Below are 13,326 nucleotides of genomic sequence, written 5' to 3' on the forward strand. Positions count from 1 at the left end.
ATGTCCACCCTCCTGGGCCCCCTTGTTTTTAAGCATTGTTTCCCAGGGTATGCTCTGAACTAGGCTTCTGAATAGGCAAAAATCTGCCCTCCGGAAGTCCAGCATAGAGGTTTTGTTAATGGTTCTCCCTGCATCTCTGAGTATTGAAAATTCTATTATTTCATGGTCGCTATGACCCAGGCAGCCTCCAACCACTACATCTCCCACCAGCCCTTCTCGGTTTGTAAACAGTAGGTCCAGTGGGGCCTTGCCCCTTGTAGGCTCATTTACCAGCTGATGAAGGAAATTGTTCTCTATACACTCTAGGAACTTCCTAGACTGCCTCTTCTGTGCAGTATTGAGCTCCCAGCAGATATCCGGCAGGTTAAAGTCACCCACAAGAACAAGGGCTGTCGATTTTGAGACATCTGCCAGCTGCTTGTAGAATAATTCATCTCCTTCATCGTCCTGGTTGAGTGGTCTATAACAGACACCCATGAGGATGTCAGCCTTGTTGAACTTCCCTCTGATTCTGGTCCACAGGCACTCAACCTTGTCACGGCTGACCTCAAGTTTAACAGAGTCAAGTGACTCTCTAACATATAAAGCCACCCCTCCACCTCTCCTACCCTGCCTATCTTTTCTGAAGAACTTGTAGCCACACATAGCAGCACCCCAATCATGAGAGTCATCCCACCATGTTTCTGTGATGGCAACTATGTCATAGCTTTCCTGCTGCACAATGGCTTCCAGCTCCTCTTGTTTGTTGCCCATACTGTGTGCATTAGTGTACATGCACTTCAAGTGGGCTGCTGATTTCACTCTTAATTCGGGCTTTCCATTCTTAGGCTGATCTTTGGAGAGCCCGGTTTCAATCCCTTCCCCCTTCAAACTTAGTTTAAAGCCCTCCTGATCAGCCCTGCCAACTTATGGGCTATAGTCCTCTTGCTCTCCCTAGAAGGATGAAGCCCATCTGATCTGAGGAGACTAGGTACCATGGAGTTTGCCCCATGGTCAAAAAACCCAAAATTTTGACGATGACACCAATCCTTAAGCCACCTGTTGATGAGATGGGCTTTTCTACTCCTCTCTTTATTTAGCTCCTCATCCATCCCAGATAGCACAGGAACTGAGGCAAATATCACTTGTGCTCCCGTCCCATGAACTATCCGACCCAGTTCTTTAAAGTCTTTTTTAATTATCTTAGTACTTCTTCTGTTGATGTCCTCGCTACCAGCCTGGACTACTAACAGGGGATAGTAGTCTGAGGGCTGAATTAGCTTCAGAAGTCTTCTCTTAATGTCCCTCACCCTGGCCCCAGGAAGGCAACAGACCTCCCTGTGGGATGGGTCTGGGCGACATATAACATCTCCAGTTAACATCTCCAGTTAACAAACTTGGCTGAAGTGCATTCAACTGCAGCCGGGAGATAAGAATAAGAAAAAACAAGAGGCACTTGGAGGACAGAGACATGATGGCAAAACGCTCAAAGAGAAAAGCTATTGCCATGCCAGTTTGTCTGTATTGCCCACACGGAGAAATATACATCCCACCACAACTGTTTAGTTGTCATGGAAAGACCAAAGACTTCAAATGCTTTGGCCTGCCTCCTCAGGATAAATTTTGATGTGTTCCTAAGATAAGTGTTATGGAAAACGTTCTCTCTGACCTGTTTTTAAGGTCAGGGGCTGATCCTCAGCCTCACCTGAGCCCTATGACAGGTACCGAGAGACACAGAGAGCCCACTCTCTGTTGAAGTCCCCAACATCAGCTTTGCTGCTAAAGCTTCCCATCACAAGTAGCTCTAACATTTCCTTTCTACTTAATGCATTTCTCAGTAAACTGGCCTAGAAAAAGGAAAGGTCTGCTTCTATGAAAATAGTGCCTATATGGGAACATTTATTGACATGTTAACATCACTCTAACAGTATAGTCCATTAAAATAATTTTCTCTATGTAAATAAACCCTATGGTGACATCATTATACCTGTGACATTGTTATGCATATGACAGACTGATGTGGATTTTGCAGAGAGTTTTCTTAAAAAAAAAAAAATCAACTTCACAGCAAATATACTCATTAAAAGCAATTGATAGAGGCAAGGAAAGGAAGCAAAACTAGAAAATACCCCAGGGAGACACTGACATGAATCCTGCCACTGCTAAAAGGAAGAACAGGGGTTAGAGAGTAAAGTGCTTTATGTGAGTCACACAAACATGGACGTAATACATGGAGTAAGGACTAAAAGAGGACGCTCATAAACTTACAGAGCTTACAGATTTTTTTTTCTTTTTATTTCACAGTCACTGGCTTTCTTGCTCATATCTTCTGGTGTCACGGCCACAAACCATTAAAAAAAAAAATCCAGGTAAGATAGTAAGGAGAAAGACACCTGAGGAATCCAGCTTTCTCCGTACTCAAAACAAGCGCCCTCCAGCTGCATCAGCCACGGCCCCAGACTGATTCGACTGTTTTAGTTCTATGGAAAGGACAAAAAAGGAGCAAACCAAACCTAAACAAAAAATCTGTTTCAGGATGGTGTGAAGGAACAGGAGGAAGCAAGGCTCTCCTTCAAGTCACATCTACACAGCTGTGGAAAACCTTCCAGGTAATTCAGTAAGGTGGAGCTGTGATCTCCACTCTCTCCCCTTCTCCTCAGGGGCCAATATCCCTACAGCCCCGCTGGACGTCCCCAGCTCCAGAGCAGCGGTGACACCACAGAACAGGTGACATCACCCAGGCTCCCAAGGCCTCTCTGATGTCACTGTGCATTGCCATGACGACCCCACGCTGTCCCCATGGCCATCTGGCATCTGACAGTCGACCTGTCCAGCCAGACTTCCCAGCGCTCTCCAGTTCGTCACTGTGAGAAGCAGCAGACAAAGCCAACCTCATCCAACCTCATCCCATCGATCCTCATCTGTCCTCATCCGTTTTCCTGGTCCATCCTCCTCCTCCTCGTCCGTCCTTGTTGTCCGTCCTCCTGGTCCATCCTCCTCGTCCGTTCTCCTCATCATTGTCCGTCCTCCTCCTCCTCGTCATCCATCCTTGTCCACCCTCATCCAGTTTGACTGCCGTGGCTGAGACAGGTGACTGATCAGGACCTGAAACCTGGGTGGTTTCAGAGCTTCCCTGCCACAGTGTAGCGCCAATGATGGGCTCCATTGGGTGTGATGGGAGATTCATCACCGGGCTGGAAGCACTTTGGACACCAGGACAAATTCTGTCAGGCTGCTCTTTATGAGAAGCCAGAACCCCTGAGGTGCCAATTCCTGCCCGGTCCTCCCAGCTTGCAGGAAAAGCAACATGTAGGGTGCACAGGGCAAATGACCATGTGGGTCTGAGGCAAACATGGGCCAATTAGCCCCTAGGTACTCCTCCTGATGAAAAAAATATCAGGACAGAAAAACCATAGGTAATGAAAAAGCAACACCTTTCCTTCTTAGCCCTTTTCACTTCAACTAATTGGGTGAGGAAATCCACCCATGCAAAAAACAAAAACAAAACCAAAAAAACGCCTCACACATGGGATGGGAAATTGTGGGGACAGGAGACCTTCAGGATGGGAAACTGGGAAACCATCATGGGGCTGAGAAATCATTACTGGGAAACCATTGTCAGGAGGGGAAACCAGAAACCATCATTTAGCTCAGGTCAGGCCAGGCCATCACCAGTAGGATGGGAAATCACTGAGATGGGAAGTTGTAGTATGAAAACTAAACCCCTCGCATTGCTGTGCTTCCCCCAACAGAGAGGATCCTTCTCCAGCCGATGGCATCGCAGGCACCAGCCATGAGCTTCGCCATCCCCACCATGGCACCACTGCTCCCTGCCTCTGTCTCGGGGCTGATGGTATCCTCGCAGCCTGCCCAGTTCCACCCTGTCACATCCCAGATGGGACAGGGCGCTGTCTGGCAGCAGGTGCCGGGGGCCCTGGGGCAGCTGCTGCAGCTCCCGCAAGGGGTGCAGATGTCCCAGGGGGTTCAGCCAGCCCATCTCCCCCAGGTTGTGCAACCAGTTGAGTTCACCCAAGGGGTGCAGCTGGTCCAGGGGATGCAGCACGTTCAGCTCCCCCAAGGCCTGCCGTTCCAAGAGGGAGTGCAGCTGGTGCACCTGCCCCAGGGGGTGCAGCCAGTCCAGCTCCCCCAAGGGGTGCAGCAGGTCCCGCTGCCCCAAGGGGTCCAGCTGCTCCCTGTCCCTGCTGCTTTTGCCCCATCTAACACCTGGGGACAGCAGCTGATGATGGGGACACTGGTGCCACACCAGCCCATGGCACTAGGGCCGGGGGCCGTGGTCCAGGGGCAGCCCCTGTACCCCACGGGCTCCTGCCACCTGCCCGTCCCTGCCTGCCCCAGCCACCCACCACAACGTGGCCATGTGGCTCAGCGGGCGCAGGGTCCCCCTGTGCCCCACACCCAGCCTGGCAGTGCCCAGAAGTCAGCAGAGGCCTCCGGCAAGGACAGGGTGGCCAGGGAGCTTGGCGGTCCCACTGCCAGCCCCCACCAGCCTGCCCTGGCTGCACCTGCCAGCACAACCATGGGGAAGCCTACAGGTGAGTGCTGGCGGAGGCAGAGCCCGCGGGCGGGTGGCCAAGCTGAGGAAAGCTGCATCACCTGCCTTGGGGTGGCTCTGTTTGCTTTGTCAGAGGCAGTGGTCACCCAGGCAGCCCTGGAGAATCCGGGGGATCAGCCCCAGCAGGAACCAGCCACCTGCGCAGAGGCCAGTCTGGAGCCGGCACAGGACATTGGGGCCGTCGCCATGTCCTCTTGGTTTGACACCATGGATTGCGGGGACAGTGTGCCCGATGTCTCCGACAGACCGGGCTTGGCGGCCTTCCTCAGCGAGCTCCCCGACCTCTCTGAGTACGTGGCAGGGGCGGCTGCGCAAAGCAGTGAGAGGTGGCAATGGGGTTGAGGGACAGCGAGGACACCATCCCCGATGTCCCTGACACCCCCAACCCACCACCTGCCTCAACAAGCTCCCCGATCTCTCTGAGTACAGGGCAAAGGACACCAGCCACAGAGAGCAAGGGGCGGTGGCGGGGCTGGAAGATGGCGATGGCACTGGCCATATCCCCAAGTCTCCCACCTTCCTCAGCCAGCTCCTGGACTTCTCCGAGTATGTGGCCAAGGGTGGCTGCCCCAAGGACTGAGTGGTGGCCGTGGGGGTGGGGGACAGCAAGGACACCGTCCCTGACGGCCTTTATTTCCCCAACAGCCTCAGGGAGCTCGATGGGTTCTGGGAGAACGCGGCTGAGAGCACCCAGCACCAGGTCACACCTGCACCGCTTGGGGACAGCCAGGACAGTGGCTTTACCACCGATGGCCCAGGCATGACCACTGAGGTGCTCAATGAGCTCCCCGACTTGTCCAAGAATGTTGCAGAGGGCAGCTGGCCCATGGAGCCAATGGAGTCGGGGGGAGGGACTGAGGGATGGTGAGGACACCATGCCCAATGTCCCCCACATCCCCCACTTGACCACCTCCCTCAACAAGCTCCCCTACCCCTTGGTGTACAGGGCAGAGGACGGCTGCACAGAGGACCAGGTGGCAGTGGAAAATCTCCTGAAAATCTACACCACCTTCCCCGATGGCCATGACAGCCTGGACAGCAGCATCCCTGCCACTGAAGTCCCTCACTTCTGGGTGTACGGGCCAGAGGCTGACTGCCCTGATGACCACCTGGCAGCTGCCACGCTGGGGGACAACGACCCCTTCTGGGGGGTGGCGGCAACTGCCCCCTCACCAGCTCCTCAGGAGATGCAGGGCACTGGGGCAACAGACCTGGTCCCCTGGCTGCAGATGAGTCCCATGGAGACGCCTGAGCAGAGCTCTCCAGAGAATTCCAAGGAGCCTTCAGAGGACTGTCACTTGGCCAGTCTCTGGAGGGACCCCCTGACGGACCCACTGGAGAGGCCTCCGCTCAGCCCTCTGGCCAGCCCACCGCCTGCCCACCAGCCTCACCGGCCCTCCATGGCCCAACTAATGGAGGACATGCAGCGCAGGCAGCTCCGGGTGCTCACCCGCTTGCCCCTACCACCGGGCAACATGTCCTGCTGGGTGCTGTCAGGACCGGGAGCTGCAAGGGACGTCAATACCAAGCGCCCCATGCCAGCCACAGCTCTCGAGGGCCATGACACCTCTCTGCACTACAACATCCCACCAAAGCGGAGAAGGTGACCAGGTGGACCAACCAACATGGGAGACTCTGCCCACCACAACAACAGCGCTGGCCCCGGGCCTGCCAAGCACCAGTTCTTACACCTTCACCCGGCGACCCTGCTGGCCCCAACCCTGGAGAAGAGGCCACGACCCTGCCCAGCACCTCGTGCTTACCTAGAGGAACCACCACCATCTCCCAGCCTGGAACCAACAGCCCTGGGACCGACACCTCTACCCCATCCTGCTGCTGACAGCCCCACCATCGACATCCCCACCGCCTGCTGGAACGGGCGTCCCCACCCATGGATGAGGACGCACCCACGGGGGGACACACTGACTGAACACCGCAGGATCCAATTCCCAGCAGCCAAGCTGCCTGTGGCTGCGCCCACGGGGGCAAACCCACCACAGGGGCTGTGACAGCAGCTGCCTGGGCCCCTCGGCTGCCGCACCTCCCACCGACTCCCCGCCATCCCTCGGGCACCGGGGCCTCACGGCTGCACCCACCGCACTGAGGAGCAGGAGGACTCGGTGCCCATCACACTGCTCCAGCAGCAGCTCCAGCACCAGTGCCTGAAGAAAGTGGCCCAGCAGGAGTGGGACCAGAGGCAGAGTCCTGCACCCACCCTCTCCAGCCTCAGCCCCTCCCAGACCCCATTTTCTCGCTTCATTAAACCACTTGGGTGTTGGCTTTGCAGCACCTCTGCCTGTGGTCATTTCTGCGGTGGGAGGGGGTGAACACAGCACCTGCCCACACTGAGTGTGGCCGGCTGGGAATGGACACGGAGAGAGCATGGGGACAGGACATTGTTCCAGGGAATGGTCACCCAAGGGAGAAACGACGGTGATTGGCACCAGTGCTGGGATAACAGAGGCCTCCATCACTGCTCCAGCACCGGCATCACTACCTCCACTCCAGTGCCACCATCACCGTCCCAGCTCCTGTGTCACAGGCCCTCAGCTGCTGTCATCGAACATTCTCACCCATCCTATGCCAACTGAGGAGAGAGGTCAGAGCTTCAAGTAGAGAATTACATGGGTAAGCATGTGCAGGCTGTGCCCCAGTCCAACTGAGACATCCCAAATGGGTCATTACGGGGGTGTTCTGATGCCCCCCATCCGTCAGGTACAATATGACTTCACTAATCACCAACAGCCACACTGCCCATCAGTGAGTACAGTCCAAACTAGCAAAGCAACTCTCCTTTTGCAGCCTTTGTCCTTAAGGCTTTTGGCCACAACAACAGCTAAGAAAATTTAAAGGTCCAATTAGCCTACATTCCTTCCTTGATCAGCACCTCTTTCTCCATCAGTTCTTTCCATTTCTTTAGTTCCTGGGGAGGACACACCAAGATTTTCCTCAGTCAAAGAGAGGAGAAAGAGCAGTCACAAGTCTGCAGAAAACATGCCGTCCATATGTATGGTGCCTACACAGTATCACAGTATCACAGTATGTTTGGGATTGGAAAGGACCTCAAAAGATCATCTAGTCCAATCCCCCTGCTGGAGCAGGAACGCCTAGGTGAGGTCACACAGGAACATGTCCAGGCGGGTTTTGAATGTCTCCAGAGAAGGAGACTCCACAACCCCCCTGGGCAGCCTGTTCCAGTGCTCTGGCACCCTCACTGAGAAGAAGTTTTTTCTCAAATTTAAGTGGAACCTCTTGTGTTCCAGCTTGATCCCATTACCCCTTGTCCTATCATTGTTTGCCACCGAGAAGAGCCTGGCTCCATCCTCGTGGCACTCGCCCTTTATATATTTATAAACATTAATAAGGTCACTCCTCAGTCTCCTCTTCTCCAAACTAAAGAGACTCAGCTCCCTCAGCCTTTCCTCATAAGGGAGGTGCTCCACTCCCTTAATCATCTTTGTTGCCCTACACTGGACCCTCTCCAGCAGTTCCCTGTCCTTCTTGAACTGAGGGGCCCACAACTGGACACAATATTCCAGATGTGGTCCCACCAGGGCAGAGTAGAGGGGAAGGAGGACCTCTCTTGATCTACTAACCACCCCTCTTCTAATCCACCCCAGGATGCCATTGGCCTTCCTGGCCACAAGGGCACAGTGCTGGCTCATGGTCATCCTGTTGTCCACCAGGACCCCCAGGACCCTTTCCCCTACACTGCTCTCTAATATGTAATTTCCCAACTTATACTGGAACCTGGGGTTGTTCCTGCCCAGATGCAGGACTCTACATTTTTCCTTGTTAAATTTCATTAGGTTATTCCCCGCCCAACTCTCCAGCCTGTCCAGGTCTCGCTGGATGGCAGCACAGCCTTCTGGCATGTCAGCCACTCCTCCTGGCTAAGTGTCAGCAGTAAACTTGCTGATAGTGCACTCTATTCCCTCGTCTAAATCGTTAATGAACATATTGAATAATACTGGCCCCAGTATTGTAACAGGTAGGCCTGCAGATACACAGAATACTGAATTAAGGAACCGTTTTCCTGAACAGGGAGAAAATAGGGATCAGCTGAATACAACCACCACTTGTGGCTCCTGTTAATAGCTAGGAAGCACAAAGAGTGAAGAATTAACGCTGTTTCATCAGGGACACGGGCACTGTGAAGAAGCTGGTATGGTCTCCCACAAGCCTGTGACAAGCTGTGGGACAAGACGCCAAGGCTAGATGGGCGTTTGCTAGTGAGGACCCTCAGCCGATTGCCCTGGGCCGTGTTGGCCTCACTGGAGCACACCTGGAATCTTATGGGGATGAGCCAGGGGCTCCTGAGGTTACAGAGGCCAACAGGGAAACGCCAGTGAAATACTGCAAAGGAATTAAGGGATTGCCGATGGCTCACTGTGCTGCTTGTCCAGCCGTCACACATTCTTGGACCTTGGCAAGTCCAGACCGCTCTGGACAGAGCACAGGAGTTGTTAGGGACACATATGGCCTGCATGATTTCAACAATGACAAGTCTGCTTGCTGGCGTGTTCAATAACGGGCCTTTGAACAAGGTAGCAGGCCAGGCTTTTTGTTGAGCTCAGAATCATAGAATCATTCTCTTTGGAAGAGACCCTCAGGATCATAGAGTCCAACCATAACCCAACCCTGGAACTAACCCACGTCCCTAAGAACTTCATCTCCGCATTTGTTCAACCCTTCCAGGGACGGTGACTCCACCACTGTCCCAGGCAGCCTGTTCCAATGCCTGACAACACTTTCCAGGAAGAAATTGTTCCTAAGATCCAACCCCAACCTCCCCTGGTGTTACTTGAGGCCGTTTCCTCTTGTCTTTTCACCCACTACCTGCATTTTCCCTCCTTCGTGGTGCTGCCCAGTATGAGCTTGCCCACAACCCCAGCTCTCACAGAATCACAGAATCGACTGGGTTGGAAAGACCTCAGAGATCATCGAGTCCAACCCTTGGTCCAAATCTAGTCTGTTTACTAGATCATGGCACTAAGTGCCATGTCCAACCTCACTTTAAAAACCTCCAGGGACGGTGAGTCCACCACCTCCCTGGGCAGGCCGTTCCAATGCCTGACCACTCTCTCTGTAAAGAATTTCTTCCTAATATGCAGCCTAAATTTCCCCTGGCAGAGTTGAAGCCCATGCCCCCTTGTCCTATTGCTGACTGCCTGGGAGAAGAGACCAATCCCCACCTGGCTAGAACTTCCCTTCAGATAGCTATAGAGAGTGATGAGGTCACCTCTCAGCCTCCTCTTCTCCAGACTAAACAAGCCCAGCTCCCTCAGCCTCTCCCCATAGGTCTTGTGCTCAAGTCCCTTCACCAGTCATGTTGCTCTTCTCTGGACCCGCTCCAGCACTTCAATGTCTTTCCTGAACTGAGGGGCCCAGAACTGAACACAATACTCCAGGTGTGGCCTCATCAATGCAGAGTACAGGGGAAGGATCACTGCCCTTGTCCTGCTGACCACGCTATTTTTGATACAGGACAGGATTCCATTGGCCTTCTTGGCCACCTGGGCACACTGTTGGCTCATGTTGAGCTTCCTGTCCATTAGTCCCCCCAGGTCCCTTTCTGCCTGACTGCTCTCCAGCCATTCTGCGCCAAGCCTGTAGCGCTGCAGGGGGTTGTTGTGACCAAAGTGCAGCACCCGGCACTTGGCCTTATTGAACTTCATGCCATTGGAATCAGCCCATTTTTCCAGTCTATCCAGATCCCTCTGCAGAGCCCTCCTGCCTTCCAGCAGGTTGACACACCCTCCCAACTTGGTGTCAGCAGCAAATTTGCTGATGATGGTCTCAATCCCCTCATCTAAATCGTCAATAAAGATGTTAAACAGGACAGGACCCAACACTAACCCCTGGGAACACCACTAGTGACTGGCCGCCAGCTGGATGCAGCCCCATTCACCAGCACTCTCTGGGCCCAGCCAGTTCTTAACCCACCAGAGAGTGCACTTGTCCAAGCCACGAGCTACCAGCTTTTGTAGGAGTATATTATGGGAGACAGTGTCAAAGGCCTTGCTGAAGTCCAGATAGACCACATCCACGGCTTTCCCCTCATCCACCAGCTGAGTCACCTGATCATAAAAGGAGATCAGGTTGGTCAGACAGGACCTGCCCCTCCTAAACCCATGCTGGCTGAGTCTGATCCCTTGTCCATCCTGAAGGTGCTGTGTGATTCCATTCAGGATGATCTGCTCCATAACCCTGCCAGGCACCGAGGTCAGGTTGACAGGCCTGTAGTTACCAGGGTCAGCTTTGCAGCCCTTTTTGTGGACTGGGGTAACATTGGCCAATTTCCAATCATATGGGACCTCCCCAGTGAGCCAGGACTGATGGAAGATGATGGAGACCGGCTTGGCAAGTTCTTCTGCCAGCTCCCTCATCACCCTAGGATGGATCCCATCTGGTCCCATAGACTTGTGAGGATCCAGATGGCTCAGTAAATCACCAACTATTTCCTCCTTGAATACAAGGGGCCTGTTTGGCTTCCTATCTCTGTCAACCACCTCCAGAGGCCAGTTGTCCTGAGGGCCACCTGTCTTTCTGGTGAAAACTGAGGCAAAGTAGGTATTAAGTACTTCAGCTTTCTCCTCATCTTTGTTAACTATATTTCCCTCAAAGTCCAATAGAGAACGGAGGTTTTCCTTGCCCCTTCTTTTGTTATTAACATATTTAAAGAAGGACTTTTTATTATCCCTGACAGAATTGGCCAATTTAACCTCAAATTGCGCTTTTGTTTCCCTGATTTTTTTCCTGCATGATCTAGCTATTTCCATAAATTCTTCATAAGTGGCCAGCCCTTTTTTCCACAGTCGGTAAAGTCTCTTTTTATTTCTGATTTCCTTCAGAATCTCCCTGTTTAGCCAAGCCGGTTGTCTTCCCCGCCAGCTAGCCTTTCGGCACACTGGTATAGCCTTTTCCTGCGCACTCAAAACCTCTTGCTTGAAGCATGTCCAACCCTCCTGGGCCCCCTTGCTTTTAAGCATTGTTTCCGAGGGTATGCTCTGAACTAGGCTTCTGAATAGGCAAAAATCTGCCCTCCGGAAGTCCAGTATAGAGGTTTTGTTAATGGTTCTCCCTGCATCTCTGAGTATTGAAAATTCTATTATTTCATGGTCGCTATGACCCAGGCAGCCTCCAACCACTACATCTCCCACCAGCCCTTCTCGGTTTGTAAACAGTAGGTCCAGTGGGGCCTTGCCCTTCGTAGGCTCATTTACCAGCTGATGAAGGAAATTGTTCTCTATACACTCTAGGAACTTCCTAGACTGCCTCTTCTGTGCAGTATTGAGCTCCCAGCAGATATCCGGCAGGTTAAAGTCACCCACAAGAACAAGGGCTGTCGATTTTGAGACATCTGCCAGCTGCTTGTAGAATAATTCATCTCCTTCATCGTCCTGGTTGAGTGGTCTATAACAGACACCCATGAGGATGTCAGCCTTGTCCCTCTGATTCTGGTCCACAGGCACTCAACCTTGTCACGGCTGACCTCAAGTTTAACAGAGTCAAGTGACTCTCTAACATATAAAGCCACCCCTCCACCTCTCCTACCCTGCCTATCTTTTCTGAAGAACTTGTAGCCACACATAGCAGCACCCCAGTCATGAGAGTCATCCCACCATGTTTCTGTGATGGCAACTATGTCATAGCTTTCCTGCTGCACAATGGCTTCCAGCTCCTCTTGTTTGTTGCCCATACTGTGTGCATTAGTGTACATGCACTTCAAGTGGGCTGCTGATTTCACTCTTAATTCGGGCTTTCCATTCTTAGGCTGATCTTTGGAGAGCCCGGTTTCAATCCCTTCCCCCTTCAAACTTAGTTTAAAGCCCTCCTGATCAGCCCTGCCAACTTATGGGCTATAGTCCTCTTGCTCTCCCTAGAAGGATGAAGCCCATCTGATCTGAGGAGACTAGGTACCATGGAGTTTGCCCCATGGTCAAAAAACCCAAAATTTTGACGATGACACCAATCCTTAAGCCACCTGTTGATGAGATGGGCTTTTCTACTCCTCTCTTTATTTAGCTCCTCATCCATCCCAGATAGCACAGGAACTGAGGCAAATATCACTTGTGCTCCCGTCCCATGAACTATCCGACCCAGTTCTTTAAAGTCTTTTTTAATTATCTTAGTACTTCTTCTGTTGATGTCCTCGCTACCAGCTTGGACTACTAACAGGGGATAGTAGTCTGAGGGCTGAATTAGCTTCAGAAGTCTTCTATTAATGTCCCTCACCCTGGCCCCAGGAAGGCAACAGACCTCCCTGTGGGATGGGTCTGGGCGACATATAACATCTCCAGTTAACATCTCCAGTTAACAAACTTGGCTGAAGTGCATTCAACTGCAGCCGGGAGATAAGAATAAGAAAAAACAAGAGGCACTTGGAGGACAGAGACATGATGGCAAAACGCTCAAAGAGAAAAGCTATTGCCATGCCAGTTTGTCTGTATTGCCCACACGGAGAAATATACATCCCACCACAACTGTTTAGTTGTCATGGAAAGACCAAAGACTTCAAATGCTTTTGCCTGGCTCCTCAGGATAAATTTTGATGTGTTCCTAAGATAAGCGTTATGGAAAACGTTCTCTCTGACCTGTTTTTAAGGTCAGGGGCTGATCCTCAGCCTCACCTGAGCCCTATGACAGGTACCGAGAGACACAGAGAGCCCACTCTCTGTTGAAGTCCCCAACATCAGCTTTGCTGCTAAAGCTTCCCATCACAAGTAGCTCTAACATTTCCTTTCTACTTAATGCATTTCTCAGTAAACTGG

The 13,326-nt window shown here is 52.4% G+C and overlaps 1 protein-coding gene across 1 annotated transcript in view; it reads right to left on the reverse strand.

Moving 5' to 3' along the window:
- AMPH (amphiphysin) overlaps positions 1-13,326 on the reverse strand; it is a gene marked incomplete at both ends in the record, with an annotated part of 166,595 nt that overhangs the window by 77,017 nt on the left and 76,252 nt on the right. The window lies entirely within an intron of this gene.

This window comes from Nesoenas mayeri (assembly GCF_963082525.1).
Source record: "Nesoenas mayeri genome assembly, chromosome: 2".
NCBI lineage: Eukaryota > Metazoa > Chordata > Aves > Columbiformes > Columbidae > Nesoenas > Nesoenas mayeri.